The sequence below is a fragment of the Corvus kubaryi genome, unplaced genomic scaffold (genome assembly GCF_017639235.1).
Source record: "Corvus kubaryi isolate FWS band 111438036 unplaced genomic scaffold, C.kubaryi_AGA036_p1.0 37354, whole genome shotgun sequence".
In the NCBI taxonomy this organism is placed as follows: Eukaryota; Metazoa; Chordata; class Aves; order Passeriformes; family Corvidae; genus Corvus; species Corvus kubaryi.
In genome coordinates this window covers 15,799,557-15,823,921 of record NW_024581116.1, presented here as the reverse complement: position 1 = coordinate 15,823,921, position 24,365 = coordinate 15,799,557, and the positions used below count along the sequence as shown (strand labels likewise).

The following is a 24,365-nucleotide window of genomic DNA, read 5'->3' as shown; positions in this document are numbered from 1 at the left end:
AGCTTGGATACAGAGAAGGCTTGATTGAGAGAAGGTAACTACAGCTCTGTGTAGCTACAGCCACTTCCATTTAAAATCCCCTAAGACCACCTGCAATCATAGCAGAACTGTTAAAGAACTTTAAGAAATCTTGTAATTCAATCTTGTTCCTGAGAGTCATTCTATTATGAAATCAAATTATGATTTCTACAGGGTCATACCAAACAAATCTGGAGAAGAGCCAGAGAAGACTCTGGGGAGACCTAATTGCAGCCTTTCAGTAGTTAAATGGAGATTATAAAAAAGATGGAGAGTGACTTTTTACATGGGCAGTTAGTGATAGGACAAGGGGGAACAATTTTAGACTTAAAGAGGGGAAATTTTTATTAGATGAAGAAGATTTTTACTCAGAGGGTCGTGAGCCACTGGAAAAGGCTGTCCAGAGTAGTTGTGGATGCCCCATCCCTGTAAGTATTCAAGGACAGGTTGAATAGGTCCTGACCAACCTGGTCTAGTGGAAGCTTTGGAAAGATAGGAAAAAAGGGCCATTATTTGTATTAGCTCTGTCTGTATTACACACCGCAGTGCCATGTAGACAGCTAAGAGCTGGCCAGGAATCAGGAACCAGCAAAAGGCTTCTTCCAGTTCTATAGGCAGCAGACTTACAGCCAGCCCTGACACCTGCACAAAGCTACACTGCAGTACACAAACTCCCTCAGTAAGGGTGCACTTGTCCAGCAAAACCAGCTCAACAACAAATCAGAAATGTAGCAAACGTGAGCTTTGTCTGTTTCCCAAGTTGCATTATTTTTATGGAGATTTACATTCAAGAATGCTAGTAATGCTGAAAAAGGTTTTTGTTGAATCAAATCCACTTGAAAGTCTGCATACTTTATTAACCTTATGTACTTTATTCATCCCAAAAACCCCTCAATCACATTTATCTTGAGAGGGATTTTTATCCTTTAAAGATCATTGTCTATTTAGATATCTCATTGTGCACTGTCTAGAAATGGTTAGGACAAGTCTCTTTTGTGTTCAAAGTTAGCAATTTGTAAAAGAATTTTGTCTTCAGAACACTTTAACACCATTGGGTATCTGTAACATATCTGACCTCAGTGTCTCAAAAGCAGCAGAAATATGGAAGCCACATCTGTAACCAGCAAAGGACATTGAGGGAAAGACAAGTCTCTTGCACATTTTCTTGGAGAGAAATGTGATTCAGAATTTCCAGCATCTCCCACCTATTTGTTCTAGAAACTTTAATCCCATGGATGGCAATAGTTCATATCTTAATTTTATTCTTCTATCAACATTAGAGCACAAATATATTTTCTGTGAAAATAGAGCTATTGCTGATTCACACTGCATTGGACCTCCAAGACTGAAGGAAAGACTGGAAATACAGCTCTTCTGAGAAGTGTGTATGCAGTATAAAGGGGGTTCACAGAAGAAGGAAGAAAATAAAGCAGTTGTAATCATAAACTTTAGAAAGAAAGTCAGTAATTAATAGGATAACAACAAAATATGGCAATTTTTTTCTGAAAACTAACATCAATGGGATGTTTACTAAAACTAAAGAAGTAGAAAATTTAAGGCTGATAAATGGGGTGCTTTTTTTTTGTATAAAACATGTAATTAAGTGGTGAATTCCCTGCCATGGAAAGTTTATTAGCAAGGATTTCAGAACTACCCAAATTGCTCATGAGTCTGATCAATATTTTGTATGATTTATTAAATTTTGGGGTTTCTTTCAGGCTCTGAGTGGATGGCTAAGCTGCAGAGAAATTGGAAATATATAATTTTGGAGCCTGAAAATTTGGAAATATGTGATTTTGGAGCCTCTCCTTTCTGCATCTCCCAAGTAAGACTTCTGTGGAGTATTTGTACTTGATCACTGGAGCTGGGATGCTGCATTATGTGACTATGCTTCATCAGGCCTGTCTATAAATACAATGTAGAAAAAAATCACACAACAGGAGGAGAGATCAGAGTATGGGAGGATTATATATCACACTTATCTACTACAAAGCAAACCCTTGAAGACATAGGAATTCTCCTTTTAGTGCAGAGATTAGGTTTAAGCATTCAGCAAACCTGAAATACTTGACAGCAACCCTGAAAAAGTAATTACCTTGAAGAAAAGACCTATTAAGTTCAACTCAAAAAAACCTGTTTGCAATAGTTCAAACTATTGAACCTATTGAAATAGGTTTCTCTGCCTTCAGTATTTTTGAAGCTACACTTGAGATTTTTATTTTTCTGGTTTTACCAGATTTTTTAACAATCATAACTAGATATCTAAACTCAAATGTAAGACCTCATGATGTCTTCTTATGGTCCAAATATAAAGCTTTAGCAGTCCTGTCTGAAAACTGATATTCCTGCTGACTCAAAATAACACAGACACCACCAGTATTTTTGCACAAAAACTTTGTACAGTTAGGATCTAACTTGCAAAGGTTCAAAGATCCCAGATGCTATGGACTTTATTCTAAATCAGTATGGAATAATACTGATCTCTTTTTGATATTATACACAAGGATACTTCTCACAGTGGGTGAAAATGCAGTCAGTACTGTAACTACAGGCAAGAGGCCTTTTTCAATTAGAGATTGATTTACATTTGGAGACAAAGGCTTCGTGTCCTTTCCTATATTTTTATTTCCTTTAGTCATAGTTGTGCATGGTAATTAAATGTGAAAAATACATTTTCACTTCTGTTGAACTCTTAGAACCAGTGAGTTTCCACAGGCCAATGACACATGGAGAAAACTTACCACTTTGTGTCTCTCCATTCTGTATTTCTTATCATACTCTTAATTTTTCTTCTATCTTGAGAATGGGAGAAATTCTGGACTTACCCTAGCATTTTTAATAAGACAATGCTAGTACATGACTGGACTTTTTGACTTTCTTCTTCTCTATCTATAAAAATTTAGGAGGTTAAATCAATTGGAGAATATGATTTTTATAATCTGCAGATTCAGCAAGGAATAAAAAAAAATACTTTGTGTTTTAGTTTAAATCATTCAATTTAAAGAAGACTACTGTGGCCGGGAATTATATTTTGTGGCCTGGAGCATATTTTGTTTCAATATTGAATATTACCAGGATTATCAATGATTTTATAAATGATTAAACATTTCATGTCACAACACATTTTTTTATGTATTGTTATATATTCAAAGGAGCTTTATAAGTGTCATCTATTTATTTCTGTGGACACTAAAAAAATAATTGATGCATTAAAAATTTTTCTTCATTGTCAACTCCCTTGACATGATTTCAAATTCAGTCAGTATTGATAGAAGGTAGGTGATGATAATAGTGGTATAACTAATTAAGGAATAATATTTTAAACCATTTTTTTCTGTAGCAATTTGCTCTTATGGATGATTATTCTTATATAACTACATTTTACATTACAAGATAGAATTTGAGATTTACTGACAGCAAACATTGCCAGGTTAGAGCTTTTACATATGGTTGACTTAGACTGGAACACCAGCCACAATCACGCATGTTGGCCTTCTTAAGTTTTATCAGTATTATGCAGCTGTTGCTTTTCCTGGAGAAAGTGCCAGCAAAACATAATGAGGTTGCAGTGAACTCCAAAAAGCAAAAACTTTCAAAGCAAAATCACAGAGCACTATTGCTGAAACCTCAGTCAGTCTTATTACTTATTTACATAATATTACCCTAAAAGCTTTGCCTCAGGATTTTACTTTGAAAACTTGTCTTCTTTGGGGAGTCTTCACAACACTGCCTGTTTCTCTCCAGCATTCACACCACAATGATAAGTTTTAAGAAAGCCAAAATATGGGACTGTAGAAGCTTTTTCACCCTAGGCACAGCAATAAAGACAGCCTTGACTGGCCACAGTTATGCCAATGGTGTATTTCCTCCTTAGGAAGTAAGGTGCTTGACTTCTGAGTTACTGCTTCTGCATTGAATGTACTGTTCAGCAGGGCTGCATTTAACAACAACAATAAACCAATTTTACTGAGGTTAGATCCTAATTTCTGAAAGAACTGACTTCTCAACAGCTAGTTTGTATGTTCTTTGAATGAGGAGCACACCAGCTTGTTGAGCTGTGTTTTCACGTTGCTGTAACATTTGCAAATTGCTTGGTTGTACATCTTTCACCTTTCATCTCAGAAACTGTTCTTATGAACATTTAGGCACCTCAATTTTAAGACCTGTGGAAGTCTAAAATCAGCAATAATTCCCATCCAGCAGATTTTATATCTGCATCTTTTCTGAAGCAGCAGCAAATGCAGTGTTCCATTTTGCATAGTCATATCTGATTTGTTTGAGATATAAATAAATTTATTGATTCTAGGAGACTCCAAACTGGAAATTACTCCAGAACAGTGTAGAGGTTTTGGCTGTTTTATTGTTTTTTGACTATTATTTGACTGTTTTATAATTTCAACACTTTTAATTGTGTGTGTATTTCTGTACACACATAGTTTAAATTTGCAAGGTAGATGGCTGGATTGAGGCTGATATGTAGTCCTGGACAGATTTAATCTTATTCCAACTCTAGTGGTAACTTCATTCTGTTTATAGCAATATAAACAGAAATATGTTGTGTTATCTTTCTTATAGTTCACTGTAAGGACTTGAGATATTTAATAAATGAAGACTATGGTAAATACCCCTCCCTCTTCCCAGATGATTTTGAATGTACTTTTTTCTCGGAAAGTATGTCTATTTCACAGCAGGGAGCATTTATCATGTGTGATGCTGTATATCAGTGAATTAACTGTACCTTTCATGCAATTATGTCTCCATCAGGAAACAGTTTTACTTTTCTAGCTGGTCCATCATCATGTGCTTAATTTGACATTCACTATCTTTTAAATACATCACTTTGCACATCAACACAATTCCCTGTAGCTGCAATTTTACAGGTAACTTTAATATTTTTTATGCTTAAACAATAGTATAGTGTTTTCTGGTGCTTTTTTTTTTCCTCTAGAATTTGCTTAATATCTTTTTTGGTAGAGAAGGGTTTGCAGAAAACACATCTGGGAAAAGGGAACAGAGTAAATTTCTCAGACAAATTACTCTTGTAACAGCAGCTAATGTTTACTTGTTTGTATGTCTGTGCAGTAAACACTAGTTTTAGTTTTTATAGTTGGCAATATTAGTTTTCCTCTACTTTTTTATTAAATACAGATCAATCTCTCCCATCTTTATTGGGTTCTAGTAGAAAAATAATTTTGATGGCATTTCATTTCCACCATCAAAATTCATTGTGAATACCAACAGGAATTGAAATATTACAATTCTTCTGTTTACGTCCAAACAAGAAACCCATTACTGATCATTAGCTATCATTTTTTAAAAATTTCTTAGGTTAATTAATATTCCTATGGTGCCAAGGTCACCAGCAAAAAATTATGACTTGGTTTGTTAAATTCATATCTCTTGAAAATTCAACTTGTTTCAAAAAAATCCAAAACATTTCACATTGATATTAGACAGGTAAAATTCCTTATTATAATTCTTTTCACGTACTATTAGTGACACAGGCATTAAAATAGAATTCCCATGAATAAAAGCAAGACAAAATTCTGGTTTTATTTCAATTCAACACAATTTAAAACTGTATTTCAAGAATAATGTAGTGCAGTAATGCACAAAAAGAGAAAGAATTTCTAATCTACATTTGTAATATATCATTCTATTGTACTGACTCTTTTGGCTTTTCAAAGAAGGAAAGGTCTTATGATTTAACAGCTATTTGGAGACCCAAACTAAATAAATTGAAGATTGATGCTGCAATTCAATTCTTACAGAGCAAAGTAAAATCTCTGTTCCCTCTGAAGACATAGTTTTGTTATCATATTTGCATTTTTAGATTTGAGGTTTTTCAGTAATTTATATTCAGTGACAGAAATAATCTGTTGTTATGATTTGATTTTTATTTCCAAGTTCATGGTGTTAATATATTTTTCCAATTCTCCTACTCATTATCCATGTTGATTTTGTCACAGTTACCATCCTGAAGCCTGAAGTCAAATATTCAGTTAGCTTCAGTACCTATAAAGTCTTAATCTCTGATCCACTGGCACTGCTTACTAGCTCAACTTCTCTTGTTTTATTTATGTTGGTAAATAACCTTTTACTGCTTGTTTTCATTTCCTTTGGAAGGTCTAATTCAGCTTGACTGCTGGAAATTCTCACTTTATCCCTTCGCTTTCTGGCCTCCCAAGATGTAGTTTTCTTTGCTGGTTAACTCTTTTTTATAATTTTTCCTATAATTTCTCCCTATATCAAAAATCTGATGGGAATAGAAATTAATCCATGCACACCTGGATTCAGCTAAACTTTAATCATCACATAAACCACGATTTTGAGATCATTTGTGCCCTAGGTTAACAGAGATAACAGTGTCTCCTTCCAATATATTTAGCTGACTTTACCAACAAAGTTCTTACCATCTTAGTGATGTCCTGTTAAGTTTCCCCCTGCACACTGTGAAGCTTCTTATAGAATTAGTTGTATTTATCCTTCAATTGAAACTGAATCAGTTTGTGATTCCATGGGCTAAAGATACTTACCTAATTACTTCTGCCATTCTTATTTAAAATAGAATCCACTCTTCTTTCTTTAAAAACATCTGGTGCAGAAAGACATGAAAACTCAGCTAGGATTTTTTCTAACTGGGCCAAATTTTATCTGCTAATAACTGGAGCCTGAATACCTTATTTTCCATTAGTTGTATTTAAAAGGTAGAAGTATTAAAAGAGTCTGATTGTTCCTACAATAAAATTCTGGTTTTCATAGCTTATAATATTTTTGTTCATACTGGAATGTGGACTTGAATTTTCCACACCAGGTGTCTGCCTTAGGCTAATCTCCCTCTTTATTTTAGCACTAGCAACAAATCCAGATGAAAGATTTGGGCAGATTCCTATGGAGTGAAGTCTGGCCCATTTTGATTACAAAAATTTCCCAAGAGCAAAGGGACTGGATCATTGGTGTTCCTTCATAGAAAACTGAAGGTTAAGAGCTTCAGAAATTCGTAAAAGGACACTAGATTCCCAAGCCCCCTTCTCTGTGGCCACTAAATGCACATTATATCAACAAAAAAGTAAGAGGAACCTTTAATGGTGAATTTCCCAGCATTTTCAAGTCAAGAGTTAAATTAAGGTACAGAAATGTGCTGTTGTAGACTTCAACTTTTCCAACTTCTTGGTGGTCACCTTGAGTGTCAACAAGATGCTGCATGCCAGATTTTGTGATTATGTTGATACCCTACATTGTAACATTACTGTACTTTATGTACATAGTTGTAAAAGCTAATCCGTTTTATTCCTGACTTTTTGGGAAAATTCTGCTTGCTAATACATAGGTAACTGCTTCAATAATTTTATATTTGGAATAGGGCACAGGAAGAAGAGGCCACAAGTCAGCGTTGAAGTAAAACCAAATATTACATGTGTGCTGGTTAAGTGAAAATCTCCAGTCCAGTCTGGTATTTGAGACTGTGATCCTTTGAGTAAAGTAATCTCTTGGTATATAATTAATGATTTGTGTAAAAGGGGGCTGAACTGAATTTGCACCAAATGTTTCTAATTTCCTGGGGTTTTTTTTTATTCTTTCTATTTGATTTGCACCCTGAAGAACAGTATTAACCACAGATTTTATTTTGTGTTTTTACTACTCCTGTTACTCTTAATTTTTTAAATTCAGTTCCGTTTTCTTTAAAAGCTGGAGAAGTAAATCCTTTTAGCTATTACTAATTGGATCCGGGTTTAGACTGCAAGTTTTAGGCATGAATGAACTGTGCTTTACATATGTCTACGACATGCAGGGTTACTGACCTGAAGGCACTCTTAAATTTACACAGGTCACTGAAATCACTAATTTGTAGGGTGTAGTCTTGCCTGTGAAGACTGGTGAAATAAATAGATTCTGCCTGTTACAAAAGTAGGATTTGACTCACTATTCCCTGCAGAATTCCTTGTAATCTGACAGAAATGGTGAAAATGCAAATCTCATATACACTTGCATAAAACGTTCCTTACCAGTCTGAAGTACTCAATTTTTTACAGGAGGCCTGTGTTTGTACTGGGTATGGCATCAGATCAGCATCATTTTGTATGGCATCTCTGCACACCACTCTGAGGATACAGTCTGTATCCTGGTAAAGAGGAGGAAAAGCAGTATTTTTAGACAGGTTGCTCATTTCATAGGGTTTCAGGCGAAATTCATCTGTTCACCCATAATCCAGCCAGGTTAAATTAATCTGGTTTTTTTTTTTCAGAAGTGCATTCCAGGACCTTTAGATCAAAGTCCACAAAATCCTAATTTGGAGGGTTTGTGTCTGACTTAATCTGTGATTGACTTCTGTGTAAAGATGAATTATAGACATGATAGATGTGAGTCATGCAGTTGATATTGATCTAGGATAAAAACATTCTGAAAGGTTACATTTACCTGTTCGAGATGATTTTCCTTTCCCTGCTTAGTGACCAGTGGCATGTAGGGGCAGCAGCAGCTCAATCCACATTTGGAAAATTATAAGGGTAATTAATTGTACACTGATTTTCTACAAATCTATAGACCACCCTGAACTAAAGCATTTTAGATCACATAAATCTGACAAAAAAGGTGAAATATATTAAACCACATACAAATGTTTTAAAAATATGTTTTTAAAATATTATTAGGTGTTACTCCATTGGAAGGTGTTTCAGCATTAACTTTATATAAACTGGCTTTGGCTGATCTTGGTTGTACTTTTTTTATAGGTTTTGATGTTTTAATTTCCTGTTTTATTGTAATTTGTTAAGATTTTTGTTTTATTTTGCTAAATTTAGGTTTTTTACTTTTCCCTAAAAATTTGTGTAGTTATAAGTGAACTACAGCCTGTTCCATGCATATAATGGGAAATTCTTGATGAACTCAGGACAAAGGATACGCTCTAATCAGGCTTCAGAAACTGTTTGCTGTCTGTACAGCGGAGCGGTTAAATTGCAGTCTTGTCAGAAATGCAATCTCACTTCTACATCTATGTCACTTCATAAATTTTAAAACAGAGCATTCCCTAGTGTGTAGGTAAGCAATTTTTATCTATATATATTAACAGACTATTGTCTAAAAAGTAGACAAGGTTTTCTAAATTATTATTAACAACCGCCAGTTGCACAGGTCAGTAGTTGACCCATAGGCTATGTTGTTTGTCTGAAAAATCACAAATAAGTACTGAAAAGTTAGAAACTTAGACTCTAGGCAGCATATGGTATGGTTAAAGAAATCCAGGGAATATGGATGTGAAGTGTCATCTAGCAGTCGTCTGTCTCAGAGCAAGGAAATCAACTTTTTTTTTTTGATTGTTCTTGATATGCATATCTTTTAAATTCCTCCTGTGATGTTGGCTTCAACACCTTCAAATGTAACTTTGCCCATTGCATAACTGATATAATAAAATTTTTTATACTTGAAGTTGGAATGTTCCTTGCTTGGAAGGAAAGCAATTATTTCTTTTCCCAGATTCAGTATATCTTAATAAAACTGATTATTTACCCCTTTAATATTATATTTTGCCCTCCGTTCTCTTTTTTATGGACCTTTTTTTTTTTTATTTCAATCATTATTCATATATCTTAGAATATTTTTTTTCCCTTTTTTTTTGTCTTTGTCTGGAGTTGTCTTCCACATCCCAGTGTGTTGAATCCATCTTATACTGACTTCACCAATACTAGATGTGGACTCCCTTTCAATATACCCTAACAGTGACACTCAAGCCTTGCAGGTCTGCCATATGTATCATTAATGTTCATAGAAGTAAGATTTCCCTCTTTCTGATACAACATCTCATCTTTCTGAATTCTCTCTGCCCAACAAAGTTTTCATTCTTTCCTCATGCATTTGATTTCTCCTTTCCATGTTTAGTACCATGTGTATTTCTACATTCAGATCTTTGTGGCTTCTCCGTTTTTTCCAAGATCAGCTTGAATTCCAGTTCTGCCTTTCGAAATGAAATCCTTCACAAGTTATTGTTATTCATGAACTTTCTACATACACCTACATTATTAGCTAAAATATTGAATAATATCAGGTCAGTCTTGTGAAGGGCATTATGTAATATATTCTATCAATTCTTCAACAAGCTATTATCAAGCTTTCTGGGCAAGATTTTACAGCAGCTTTACTCAAACCATATTTTCCCAGTTGGTTTATGAGTGTCATGTGTATCTGACATCTATTACTTTCTCAGATCTTGTTATCCTGTCAAAGAAATTGAATTACATTGACCTGAGTTATTCTTGCCAAATTCATGTTGGTGCATTTTGTCTTTAGGTGAATACAAATTGATTGTTTAATAATTTGCTTCAGTTGTCTTTCTATCAAAGAAAAGCTGACTCTTCTGTAGTTCCCTGTGTCTCTTTAACCTCCCATGCTTGTTCTCTGACTTTCTAGAACTTGTTCACCTTCCACAGACCTCTCTCATTTCTCCTGCACCTGTAAAGAGAGGCTTTGACTAACTCTATATGTACTTGGAGTGATGCTTGTCAAGTCATAACGACTTGAATATATTCAAATTATTTAATTCATCATTACATTCTCAGGCTGGTGTTCCTATATCCTCATTAATAATAATTAAGTTAAGCATCTGGACACAGTTAGCTTTTTTGTGAAGACTGAACCAGACAAAGCTTTAAACATTTCATGCTTCCTTTAAAAGTCCATTAGTTGCTCAGTTTTCTCATTATATTTGTTTCTATTTTTCAGTTTTATATAATGTTTTATAGAAATTTCTGCCATGTATTTTATAATTGTAATATATATTTCATGTTATATTTTCTTTCTTTCTACCCATATACTTTTGATATTCATTAGTCTTTAGTTTTAGTGAAGTTTTTCAGAATATTCTTTTTAGTAAGATTTTCCTTGGTTTTGATTCGTAGACGATTCATATTTCATTTTCTCATTATTAAAAGCTACTAATGCAAGCATATAAGACATTCCTTATATTTTCTTATGATCTGCAAAAGTTTTTATTGCACTTTTCACATTGTCTTTTTCACAGATACAAATGCCTTATAAAATCAGCATTGAAAGACTCACACAGGATCTATTACTGCAGTGATACAAGGCCAACTCTCCTTTTTGTTACCTGGAGAACAAACAGAAATGCTACTTTTGCTACAGATCAAGCCTATCCTACCACCTGATGAGAACATAGGCTCTTTGGAAGAGGCCAAAGCTCTTAAAGGAATATGGCAGGAGAAGATGCAGAGTTTTTCCTGGTCTTGAAGACATTAGAAAAAAAAAATCTAATTGTACTTGGAAAGGAGAAGAACTGGGCTGTGCGTTTTACAGTAAATTGTTCCTGGAGAAAATAAAAATGTTCTAAAGAAAAATATTGCTAATTATAAATCCTGTTTTCCCTGCTTCAGCTGATGGTCTTAGCATTAAGGTCTTTCCTGCATGCTTTTCATTTGACTCTTTAACTGTTCAGTTCCTAACTAGTAAGTGTACCTGAAATCAACCTTATCTTTTTAGAAAATATTTAAAAGCATAATTTTATCTCCAGTGAGGAAGTTCTAGCACCACCCATCCAGTAAACATTAAAGAGAGAGCAACTTTGGAATTAGATATTTAATTGCCAGTTACCTTTATTGCTTTATATGGCTCAAGCTTTTTGCTACTGTTTGGAAATAGATGCTGGTTATTAGATATAGACTTGTTATTTACTACTAGCAATCGCTAGAATTCCATGGCCTATGTTTCACTTACATGCAACATTCTCCTTCTTACGTTGCCTAGGCATGTTTGGTTTATCCTGACCCTGATGAATTTGGTGTACAAATTGCTTAACTGATTGCGCACTATTCCAGTCATCCCTAGGGAGAAAGTATTACTGAGGCTCTGAAATGTCTGGGAAAACTGTAGATATGTAAAAAAATAATGAGCAACCTATCCATGTGCACCTATGAATGTCTTTTCTGAAGGCTAAGGGCTATTCTTCAAAAGTAATCAGAAAATAAAGGTCTTCTACTTTAAATCTGTCAATGATGATCTATTCTTCCTTGTGTCCTTTACAAGATCATTGGTTAGGCTGGAGGTACACCAGATATAAATTTTTGGAAGTATCAGAATATTTCAGTCTTTTCTCCTACCTTTCTTTGGTATTTTTCGGCATTAAACTGTCAAGTCCATGTGTTACCTGGGGGAGACTAACATGCCAGCACTTCTCCAGACCCTACAGTTTGCTTTTAGCACAAACATTAACACTACCAGATTGTCTCAATTTGTTACCTAATATTTGCATTTCTGTCATCAGACTGACATAAGCAGTAGGACTGTTTTAATTAAAATATTATGTTTTGGTTTTTTCCACAAAGGAGAAGCATTTGTCTTTGTTCAAAGCAGAACTTCAAACAGTTAAAAAATAAAAATAAAAAGCAAACCACTCAAAAGCCTAATATGAGTAGTTTCCTTGGCTCTGAAAGTATCGATCCATTTCCCCTTGCTTGCTTTCACACTGAACAACCCAGCTAAAATCTGAAAAAACACACTTCTACACACTGCCTTACAAATAGCTGCTAGTCCCAATTTTCCTCAGCTGCCCTTCTAATGCTCACTGGGCCATTAGCCCACCTTTCCCCAGGCTCACTGCCAGCACAGCCCACCTGGCTGTTTTGCAGCAGAACCACAAGTATTTGGCTAACTGAAAGAACCCTACTACAAGAGACAGACACAAAAGGAAAAACAGGGAATGGCAGGACACAAAATTTTTTTTTGCTCTTTGAGTAACATTAATTTGACAAATCATCTTGTCCCATTGACAGGATTACTTTTAGAGATTACAAACAAAATATACAATATATATATATGTATGTACTTGACTAAGTACATCAATAAAAAGCCAAATACAGCCTCTGTTTCAAAGTTTGAATTTTTTTTTTTTCCTTTTGGTTAAAAAAGTTTCCATGTCCCTTTCACATAGAACATCCTGCAATACTAACTTCTGGCACTGATGAGGCACTTGGTTGTTCAGTGTTAGAAGAAGAATCTGGCATCAATATCCTGGCTAATATCTCAGCCTGGTAACCTCATGATTCCTGTTCTGAGTGTTCATAACATCATCTTTCTTTGATCAGAGTAATTTTGTCTAGAAGTTGTGTTTATAAGTCATGCCCTGTACTTGCTCAGCAAAGGCATAGCAAATGCAAATGTATTTCTGAATAGCATATTTGGTTCAAGAACCTGAGTGGTAGCACTGTATGGGGTGCCAAGCAGGCAGTGTACTGGGAATCACAGACCACCCAAAGTGCCACTGAAGAGATGCTTTCTTCTTGTAAAGGTAGGAGCTAATTGGTCTGAATCTGTTTTAAAATGGAGAAGGGCTGGTGGAAGGTGTCCTGGTCCGAGGCTGTCTTGGGCATATCTGCCACAAATGAGAGTTTTCAATTCTTCTCGTAGTAAGGAAAAGTCAACAAAACCTCTGCCTAGTCTGGAGGACAGACTTTGACCTATTCAGGACATTGGTTCAGAAAGTTCCCCACAAAACAGTCCTTAATAACAAAGGGGTCCAGGAAGGCTGGACGCAATGAAGAAGGAAGTCTTAAAGGCACAGGAGCAAGACATCCTTATGGACCAAAAGATGAGCTGTTGGGGAAGAAGAGCTTCCTGGCTGAGCAGGGAGCTTTCGCTGGAACTCAGGTGAAAGAAAGAGTTTATGACCTCTGGAAGAAGGAGCAGACAAGAAAACAAGGATGTTGTTAGGTCATGGAGAGAGAAAATTAGAAAAGAAAAAACTCAGCTGGACCTCAACCTGTCCACTGCTGTGAAAGTCAATAAAAAGTGTTTCTATAAAGACATTAACAACAAAAGGATAGTCCAGGAAAATCTCCATCCTTTTTGGATGTGGGAGAGAACACTGTAACCAAGGATGAGGAAAAGGCTGAGGTACTTAATGACATCTTTGCCTCAGCCTTTAACAGAAAGACTGATTATCCTCACGGCAATCAGCCCCCTGAGCTGGTAGACTGGGATGGGGAGCACATGTACCACCTGCCATCCAGGAGGAAGTAGTTAGTGACCTGCTGAGTCACTTAGACACTCATGAGTCTGTTAGGCCAGATGGGATTCCTCCGAGGGTACTGAGGGAGCTGGCAGAGGAGCTTGCCAAGCTACTTTCCACCATTTATCATCAGTTGTGGTTAACTAGGGAGGTTGCAGAGGACTGGATCTAAGCCAATGTGACACCCATCAACAGGAAGGGTCAGAAGAAGGATCCAGGGAACTATTGGCCTCTCAGCCTGACCTTGATGCAGGGGAAGATTGTGGAGCAGATCATCTTGAGTACCATCACACAACATGAACAGGACAACCAGAGGATCAGGCCCAGCCAGGATGGGTTTAGGAAAGGCAGGTCCTGCTTGTCCAGCATGATGTCCTTTCAGTACCAGGTGACCTGCCTAGTGGATAAGGGGAAGACTGGATCTTGTCTATCTGGACTTCAGTAAAGCCTTTGTTACTGTCTCCCAACAACATTCTCCTGGAGAAGCTGGCAGCCCACAGCTTAGGCAGGTGTACCCTTTGCTGGATTAAAACTGGCTGGATGGCCAGGCCCAGAGAGTGCTGGTGAACGGTGCCTCATACCAGTGGCCAGTCGCTAGAGGGCTTCTCCAGGGGTCACTATTGGCCAGTTCTGTTTAATATCTATAGATGATCTGGATGAGGGGGTCAAGGGCACCCTCAGTCAATTTGCTGACAACACCAAGTTGGGTGGGAGTGTTGCTGTGCTGGAGGTCAGGAAGGCTCTGCAGAGGGATCTGAACAGGCTGGATCGACGGGTTGAGGCCGATTGTATGAGGTTCAACAAGGCCAAGTGCTGAGTCCTGCACCTGGGTCTCAACAACTCCAGGCAGTGCTACAGGCTGGGGGCAGAGTGGCTGGAAAGCTGCCTCGTGGAAAAGGACCTGAGGGTGCTGGTTGACAGCAGCTGAACATGAGCCAGCAGTAAGCCCAGGTGGCCAAGAAGGCTGATGGCATCCTGGCCTGTATCAGCAATAGTGTAGCCAGCAGGACCAGGGCAGTGACTGTCCTCCTGTACTTGGTACCAATGAGGCCACCTCAAATCCAGTTCTAGTCCCTCACTACATTGAGGGGCTGGAGAGTGTCCAGAGAAAGCTGGTGAAGGGTCTAAGAGTAAGTCATATGAGGAATGGCTGAGGGAGTGGGAGTTACTTAGTCTGGAGGAAATCAAGCTCAGAAGAGATCTTAATGCTCTCTACAACTGCCTGAAAGGAGATTGCAGACAGGTGGGGTTTGGTCTTTTCTCTCAGGCAATGAGTGACAGGACAAGAGGAATTGGCCTCAAGCTGCACCATGTGAGGTTCAGGTTGGACATCAGGAAGAATTTTTTCACTTACAGGACTGTCAAGTATTGGAATGGGCTGACCAGGGAAGTGATGGAGTCACCATCTCTGGAAGCATTTAAGAAACAACTGGACATGTCACTTACTGCTATGGTTTAGTTGGCATGGTGGTGTTCAGTCAAAGGTTGGACTTGATGATCTTGGAGGTCTTTTCCAAACTTAATTCTATGATTCTATGAAGAAAGCTTTTAAGTAAAAAACACATCTAAATGTGTCACTGTAGATTGAAGACTCAGCCTACAGGTGATTCTGTTCCTGCCCACAAACACGATAGTTTCTGAAAATATTACTGAATAAGTATGATATTTACAGTGGTATAAATAAGAAAAAACATTAAAATATATTATCTTAGTAGTTATTTTATAAGTCATACAATACCAACAGAGGTTCTATGATGCATATTTTTCCAGTTGTGTTAAGGGTACTTTTTTCTTAAAATCCTGATTTAACAGTCCAGTAATTAGAGCTTTTTAGCTCTTACGAAATTTTAGATACTCTTCCATAGGCAACAAATGGGAGCTGATGAATATGGCAAGCCTTTCCAACTTGAACGTACTTCGACATGATCACAGTATTGGGTATTCAGTTTTTCAGCTTTTTGTAAAATAATTGCTTATTTTGAGTGGGAAATATTGCAGATATTTAGCATTTTAAATATTAGAATGCTTTTTTTTTTTCCCTAAACAATGCTGCAACAGATTAACTGCTGTTTTATATTCTGACTGTCCCTCTGCTATTATGCATATTTAATTAAACATACTAATATTATACTTTCAAACTTCAGCAAATAAATATATATGTTTTCCCAGTTTTTGTTAAGGCTAGGTTCCCAGTTTCTGTATCATGGCCATTATACATAGCATGCTACAGCCTGGCCCTCCATCACTGACAAAGAACAGCACTGTTTCCTCAGGAAAGAGTCTGGGGATCACCACAGCCAGTAGTATTCCAGCTCCTCACTCTACTGTTGATTGACCTGCTGTTAAAGCAGAAAAATACATCCCAAATGAGGTAGTGGAATACACAGTTCCTTCTTGCAAGAGTTACCCAGTCATAGGCCACTCCTGAAGACTACTGTTCTTCTGAGTTGATTGTGCAGTGTCAGTAGACAGTAAGTTTTCCATCCAGTAACCATTGTTTCCAGCTTCTGTATGCATCTGGGTTTCCCAGCAGGGTGCCTAAAATCACCATTTCCTTCCCACTGTTCCTCCCCATCTCCTCCCATTCTTTGTCCATAACAAAGCCAAATGTTTCAGTGTGAAGCAGGTGTGTTGCACATGTGCTGTTGAACATCTGGCCAATCCTCTGTGGGGGCCAGAAAAGTGTGCAAATCCTAGAATGGGCAACGCTCCAGGAAAGAATATGAATAGCTAGCTCTGTAAGCAAATTATTTCTGGTCTCAACTGAAATCCAGGCTTACAACACTCTCATTCTGCATTGGCCCACTCACTTGGGGTTTTGATCTGCCTAAGTTTAAAGGCAGAGTATGCATAATATGATTTTTTTATGTACGTTCTAGAAAAATACTAATTTATACATGCTTTCACACCTTGAAACAATTATGATCCCAAGAGTAGTGGGGTTATAAAGAAAATTAGTAAGAGGGAAAATGTCATTTTAGGTCTCAAATACTGCTATGCATTCCTGACTTCCTTTGAAATTGTGGCGTGTGTGCATTTGAATGAGTAGTCTACTCTTTCCTTCTATCTAATGTGTGATTTTAATCACACATTTACAGGAAACACAAGTAGTTGCTGCTTCCCTTCCTCATACTTTGCACTACTTTAATCAAATTGTATTTTTATAGACTTCTATGTGAATCATATCTTTACACTTTCATCCTGCTAGTCCCTTGAGGCTTTATTCCAGATCAGATATAAAACCAGAGGAATGTGTTTTCTGAGTCAAATAATGTTACAGCTCACATAGGGGAAAGGTTCATCTGGAGAACTGATCTCAAATGTCAGGATGATAGAAATCAAATGGAGTAAATGCTATGGCATTATAGTTTTTGCCCAACTCTCATGAGCAAGTGGTGAGATTTTGATATTGTCAAACTGGAACTTTTGCTTTGATTTGATCTTTAGTCAAGAACCTGTAGTAATGTCCATTTAAATTGTATTTTTCTGACATATATGAATTATGTTGAAGATGTGGCCAGAAACTCAAAAAGAAAGTTGTGTTCCAAACAGAACTTTGATTTCACTCCATGCCCTTTTTGAAGTTCTTAATGCATAAAATGCATAAAATGCAATGAACAGCAAAAGTCAACTTCTGTGGTGAAAGTCTTACTGGGTTTCTGCCTCAGAGTTAAGAATCTCTGATTAACATTCTTTTTGCTCAGACACGAGGTAAGACTTAGTAAATTATGTTAAATCCTCAGAGAGAGAGATATGGTAAGCAAATAGTATTTTTTATTTCTGGAAAGTGCAGAGTTCTTGAGGAATCTACTACATTTATAAATCAATACAGATTTCATCAAAATTAATAATGACAGCACTAAAAAATTAATCACATTAAATACGTATAGATATGTTCTTTAATATTTGCTTGATTTTGCTTTACCAGAGGCATAGTAAGAAAAATGTATTTTAAGTAGAATTTTTTTTAATGCAAGTATAATCCTAGAATTCTTAATTTTTAAATAGGGTTTTTAATGGAGTTGCAGAGATGCAAGGCTCTTGCTTTCAGTAAGTTATTAACTTTTCTTTCTTTTTATGAACTTTTGGTAGTTGGAATAAACTGTAGAAAACTTCTTCCAACTTGAGGTAACAAATCCAGTGAGAACTTGCAAATATCAAACCAGGATATATATTCTGGAGTACGTACTGAACACTTCAGTTCAGTTTTGCACCAGATTCTTTTCTCCACTCTTGGAATGGGAACTTTCACTATTGCACTACCCATCTCATTTCTGCTGTCCAGCAGCATCTGGCAGTCCTTTCCTCCCTCCTAGCCACCAGAATTTCACAGAATCTCTGCTTCTGACAGACACACATCTTTTGCTCAACTTTGCTGTCTTCCCTCCTGCTCTAATGGCCCTGCAGACTTCTCTTGGCACCACCACTATTCTTCAGGGTCTTAATTTTTTGGACTGAGTAAGGAACCACCCAGCAGCCTGGTAGCTGTGGTGGCACAAACAGTTGTGGGCTTGCTGTCTAGGGAGATCACTTAGAGATGCATCTCCAACAGTTGAATTCCTTGTAGTTAAAGACAAACCATTTTGTAAAGGTGAAACTGGGGGCAAGTATGGCACAGCTGCAGTACTACAAAACTCTTTTCATGTGGTGTAGTGATATAGTGTCAGAGCAACATCAAAAGCACACTACCTTATTTGTTAACACAATACCCTGCAGTGAGAGAGAGAATGTGAAAGGTTTACTATCGAAAAAATATATAGAGTTTTCAGCAGGAAAAAGTAGGAGAGTGCTCAAGAACGACTGTTTCAATTGCTTGGATTTCTTTTGATTAATTTCCAGGATCTTGGGGACCCCTTAAAGATGTCTTCCATTCCCTTGACAGGAATGTAAAAGCATTGTTACCAGGAACAGTATGTTTTATCAGTTTTAGAGCTGTAAATACAAAAAGAGAAAAAAAGCCCAAGCTACTATTCAGAAATGGAAAACCACAAGTCTGGAGAACTATGCTCTTAAACCTAAAGTGTCTTTAATGGCTTTTAAAGTGAAAAAAATGATACTGTGCAAATCTTAAATCGGGTTTCCTTGTGATGTATTACAGTTTGACTAATTTTTCATTCAGACTCTCTCATTTCTTTCACACTGAAGTTTTATTTTTTTTTATTTATAGCTATGGTTAACAATGCAATGATCAGTTTGTGCTAAGCGAATTATTAGAAGTTGTTACATGAGAAAATCTTCAGTGAAAACCTGTAGAATTTAAATTTATATATAAATATGTACTTATATAATGAAAACAAAGAAAAACTTTGAAGAAAAAAATAAAAATAACCTTTTTAAAAAAATCATTCAAATGGTCCTTTACAGAAAGTTATTTCTGCTGAGCTCAAGTTCTTTTCCTTTATGATAAAATAATGCTTTCTATATGTTGTCATGAGGCAGAACAAGTACAAGGAAAAATAATTCATGTGAAAAAAAATATTTTATTTGTAGAATGATCCTAATTCTAACCTATTTTTAAAAAATTGTACCTTTGTACAAAAACTATTCCATTTTACAATACTATTATCACAATTTTTATATTTCAATGTTCAGGGCAGTTGGTGCACCTTGCAACATTGTGCTCTAAACCAATCAATTGTGCTGTGTATAGGTACTGTTAAAACCAAAGCAAACTAACTTAATTTTACCAGCATGAAAACGGGGTCTCTTATATTGATAAGCTATTATATGCTTTCAAAAAAAGAGAAAATTGCTGCCTGGATAGATTTGTAAACATTCTTTCTACCTTTTTGTTTGAAATCTTGTTCTAAGGCCTGTGGCTTCGGTCATTTTCTCTTTAAAAAAATGGGAAGTAGATTTTGAAAGCAGATATGTACAACTCTGAACTCATTCTATTTCATCTCAAGGCATATATTTGAGTCATAAAAATTAATTTTGCAACATTTACACCTGAGAACATATTGTTTTGCCAATAGAGTGCAAGGAATTGAAGCCTGATAATTGAGTGCAAAAAACCTCATGACAATATTCTTAAAAAAAACCCCCAAGCCCCCAAAAAATTAAAACCAGAGTGCATGAGGTTTTCAACATATTTTTACTATTTCTTCTAGTTCAGTTTTCATACAATCAAAATTTTTTTTTGGCCCCCAGTCTTCCATATCTTTAAATGGCATCTGCTAAGGTCTCACAACATTTGATCTCAGATGAAAGGCAGCATAGGAAAGATAACAGAAGACATTAAGGTATGTTTAGGATATGTGAAATTCGCATTGATTATACAATCAACTAGATTAAAGAATATTACTGGGGTCAGTAACTCAGATGCTTGATATTTAAGAGATGATGGATTCATAGCCACACAAACCATCCAAATTTCTACCCCTTTGGCAATACACTGAGAATAAAGAAAACATTTCTATATTTTATGGGTATTCATCTGAGCTTTGGAAGCTCCGGGATGTCCACAGGATAAAGTCAGAAATGTTGGTGGTATTGCTGCTGCTGTATCAATGTCTTGGCAATACTCTTACCCTTGAATGACTTGCATTGAGATTTTGTGGCAAAATTTTGGTGGCATAGGGGGCAGGGGGCTACAGGGGTGGCTTCTCTGAGAAGCTGCCAGAAGCTTCTCCCATGTTCTACAGAGCCAATGCCAGCCGGGTCCAAGATAGACCTGCTGCTGAGCAAGGCCAAGCCCAACAGAGTGAATTTACATGAGGAAGAAGTTCCAGATATCACACAGAAAAGATAGAATTGAAAAGAAACACCAAAAGACAGTGTGGTCCCTGGACTGGGTGAGGTCAAACAATGACCCATGAGATGGCTCGTGGTGCTCATCTGCTCTCCTGAGCCAAGAATCTGTCTGGCCACACAGTGTTAGCACAAGTAAAGGGAGGGGAAGCAAGGAGGCTCTGGGAGTTTATGCTATGGCTGCTGACTACCCAGTCAATGTAGGTAGAAAGTCTTCTTTGGCAGAAATCATGTATTTAAATTTCCCTCTGCTACAGGGTAAACACAGGATTAATTTGGGCTAGGGCTATAATTTGATTAAAGAAGATAATTCAGAAATTGCTCAGATTGTTTCAAAAAGAAATTAATTACATGTGTTTGATGGAGAGGGTTTAGTTGCCTGGGAATGGGGATGTAGATTAGAAAAACAAGGTGTGTTTTTAACTACATTATGCAGAAAAGACAACATTGAGAAAGCTGATAATGAAGGACAGGCAGAAAAACAAAATCATGGAGAAAGAGTCACAGAGAGAAATGAAGCATGAGAATGGGTTGAATATCTGGATGAGTGGTATAACAGTCAGGGTGCCTGTCCTTATCAGTGTTTTTTTCCTCTTACATCTCTGTCAAAATGCAAGTGAATAAGGTCCTATTTTAGTTGCTCTATTAGATGTTATAGTTGAAATGGCAGAGAGATCTCTGAAGCTGGAACATCAGAGACATTCCTGATTTCACACCAACCTTGACATTTCCTTCTTAGTTCTAACCTGGAAAAACCTACTCTTCTCGGTGAGGATCTGTAAAGAGAAATGAAGAAAACATTCACCAAAAGCTATCCTTGCCAACAGAATTCAGCTGAGTTTTGGCATACCTGCATTGTGGAGTTGAATTCATAACCCCAGCGAGATGTTTGCAGTCCCTGAGCAGTATATAGGATAGTAAGGTGCCAACGAATTGGATTTATAAATGTCAGCATTGAATGGGATTGAACATCTAAACCAGCAAGTGGTGAATACTAAAGTGTTTCTGCAATCCACTTTTCTCCTGAGTTTTATGCTCTTCACTGTGCCTGAGGCTGAAATTCACAGCCTAAAATCTTCACATAATTTAAGATGCTGAGCCATCCAACGAGGTAACTAATATAGTCTAAAATATAACGGTAGTAGTAGTAGTGTCCAATGGTTGTAAACCATTTATAATAGTTTTTTGGTTTGAACACTCAGCTGTGAAATGTATCTTGCAGAGGGAGATCAAACCCTCACTTCCAAGAAAAATGTCTTGGCTATTAAACAGAAGTAAGACTTGTAACAGTCCTTGGGCCTGAGCCCAGAATCTATGACTCTTATGTCCAATGTCTCTTCTGTGGGCTTCTAAGAGAATGATTCCAGTACGAATTGGGAAAAAATCCTAAAATTTTTATGTCCTTTTCGTGCAGAGTCTAGCATGAGTAGGAATGGTAGAGCATGTCCTCACATCTCATCATTTCAAATTTGATCTCTAGGTCAGGTTCCTGGGTACTTGAAAAACAGGTTTAGGACTCCTTCTTCTGTCCCTCACCATTTTCAATTGTCTATGTACCTTTAAGATTTTCTAGACAGTTTGAAGGGAATGTTGTCAAACTGCTTTTGCTTTAAACTTGTATTAATATATTGTTCGAGTGAAGGGCCACGTAAAGATTCAGAGTAATTACTTCCACCCCCTGCAAAAATAAACCCATCTGAGGTGATGTGCTTGAGGTCTTTACTTATCAAGAAGGCATTGCTCTCAAATGTCATAGAGCATCTGAAATCTGGCACTGTTATTACTAAGGAATCATGTATATTTAAACATAGGGGTGCCGTAAAAAGTATGTGTTTGTTGGGGTCTCCTCCCCCCGCCGTGTAGCCCTGGGAGAGGGGCCCTGAGGGCACAGACACGGGGTTTCCCTGCCCCTGCTCAGCCTCGTTCCCATTGGTTGGTTTGTGTTCCCTGCGCAGGCAGAAGGACCCTCGGGTCCCGTGACTGGAACAGTTCCTCGGCAGAGCTCTGGCCATGCGGCTGGAGAAATAAACATCTCTGAAACAGCTAGCAAGAATCTGTCTGTCCATATATATTTCCTTTCCATGGGACTCCTGGTTTGATATATGCATGTTGCAGGATCCCCACTGCAACATAATGGTGGAGAATTGTGAGCAGAACAATCTCCGATCCCTAAGCGACTGATTTGTGTGAGTAAACCCTGGAAACTTTGGATTCCTCTTCTTGGTTTTGCTTTGCTGTTCCATATCTAAACTATGGAGGAACCGTGGGAAGACTCTTGGCTCTCAGAGCCGCATATGGACATTTATCTTAAACTTAAAATGATTCTTGAACAACGATTTGTGAATTTTAGCTTGATTCAAGCTCAAAAAGAACTGAAACACTTCCTGGCATGGTTGTTTAAGAACTTTTTCTATGTTTCTTGGGATTTAATTCTTACCAAGGGCTTTTGGAAAACCGTTTGGACACAGTTAATACTGGAGTCAAAATATATGCCGATGGAAGAATATTTTTGTGAATATTATTTAGTTACCGAGACTGTTGAGCAATGTCAGCTGTGTCCTGGTGAAGGGAAGCCTGGCGCAGGGACCGTGCGGCCCAGGCCACGTGCACCGAGTGCTCTGCGAGCAGCAGCGAGGCAGTTCCCGTGCGCGGGCGGAGCCACGCGAGCCGCAGTGTCGGTGGCGGAGCCAGGCGTGGCGGGACCCGGCGGTGCCCACCCGGCCGCGCGCAGCGCGTGGTGGAGCGAGCCCCGTGAACGCCCGGCCGAGAGGGGCGGCGCGCGAGTGGCGGCTGGCAGCGGTGGTGGTGGAACGGAGCCGCACCGAACCGAAACACGCGCTGGAGCGGAGCGCGGGGGAGTCGTCGCTCGGGGGCCCGGCCAAGACGTGGGTGCAGCACCTGGCAGCGGCAGCAAAGCTGCGACCAGAGGAGGCGACGCACGGAGAACTGAGCAGCGCGGCCCGGCCCAGCCCGCGCAGCCCCGAACGCGACCCCGGGAAGAGCGCGCAGGCACGAGCAGCCCTGACAATTCCAACACGGGAGCGACCGAAAGAGAGAGCAAAGACGCAGTGAGACAGAGAACAGCAGCCACTCGGAAAAAGGAAAAGATCATAGTAACTAAAAACCTTAGGGATAGTAAAATGGTATAATGTTAAGCAAAATTATGGTTTTATAACAAGGTGTGACAACCAGCAAGACATATTCATGCATAGAACTGCTATTAAAAAGAATAACCCTGAAAAATGCATCCCAAGCTTGGGAGATGGAGAGGTAGTGGAATTCAAAATTATACGAGGTAGAAAAGGGTTACAAGCATCGCAGGTCACTGGGCCTGATGGTGTTTCTGTGAAAGGCAGTATATATGCAAAAAATCGTAGTCATGTTAGACAATATCTCCATTGTAAACCCCCCCTACAGTCTCCCTTTCCTAATCCCACCTTTCCCTTTTACCCTATGTCCTATTACCCCCAGTGTATTCCCAATCCGTTTTTTCACCCATGGTTTCCCTCACAAAACCATGCTTTTGCCAATTGTTTCCCCAAAAATCCCTTTCCAATGCCGAGTGGGGGATGAAAAGGGGGAG

At 37.9% G+C, this 24,365-nt stretch overlaps 1 long non-coding RNA gene across 1 annotated transcript in view; it reads left to right on the top strand.

The window, feature by feature from the left end:
• Positions 1-4,890, top strand: part of LOC121667030 — a 35,502-nt gene extending 30,612 nt beyond the window's left edge. Inside the window, exons 2-3 of the long non-coding RNA XR_006016892.1 lie at positions 1,737-1,843; positions 4,783-4,890. This is a non-coding gene — a long non-coding RNA (uncharacterized LOC121667030). The remainder of the gene's footprint in view (positions 1-1,736; positions 1,844-4,782) is intronic.
• The last annotated feature ends 19,475 nt before the right edge of the window (positions 4,891-24,365 follow it).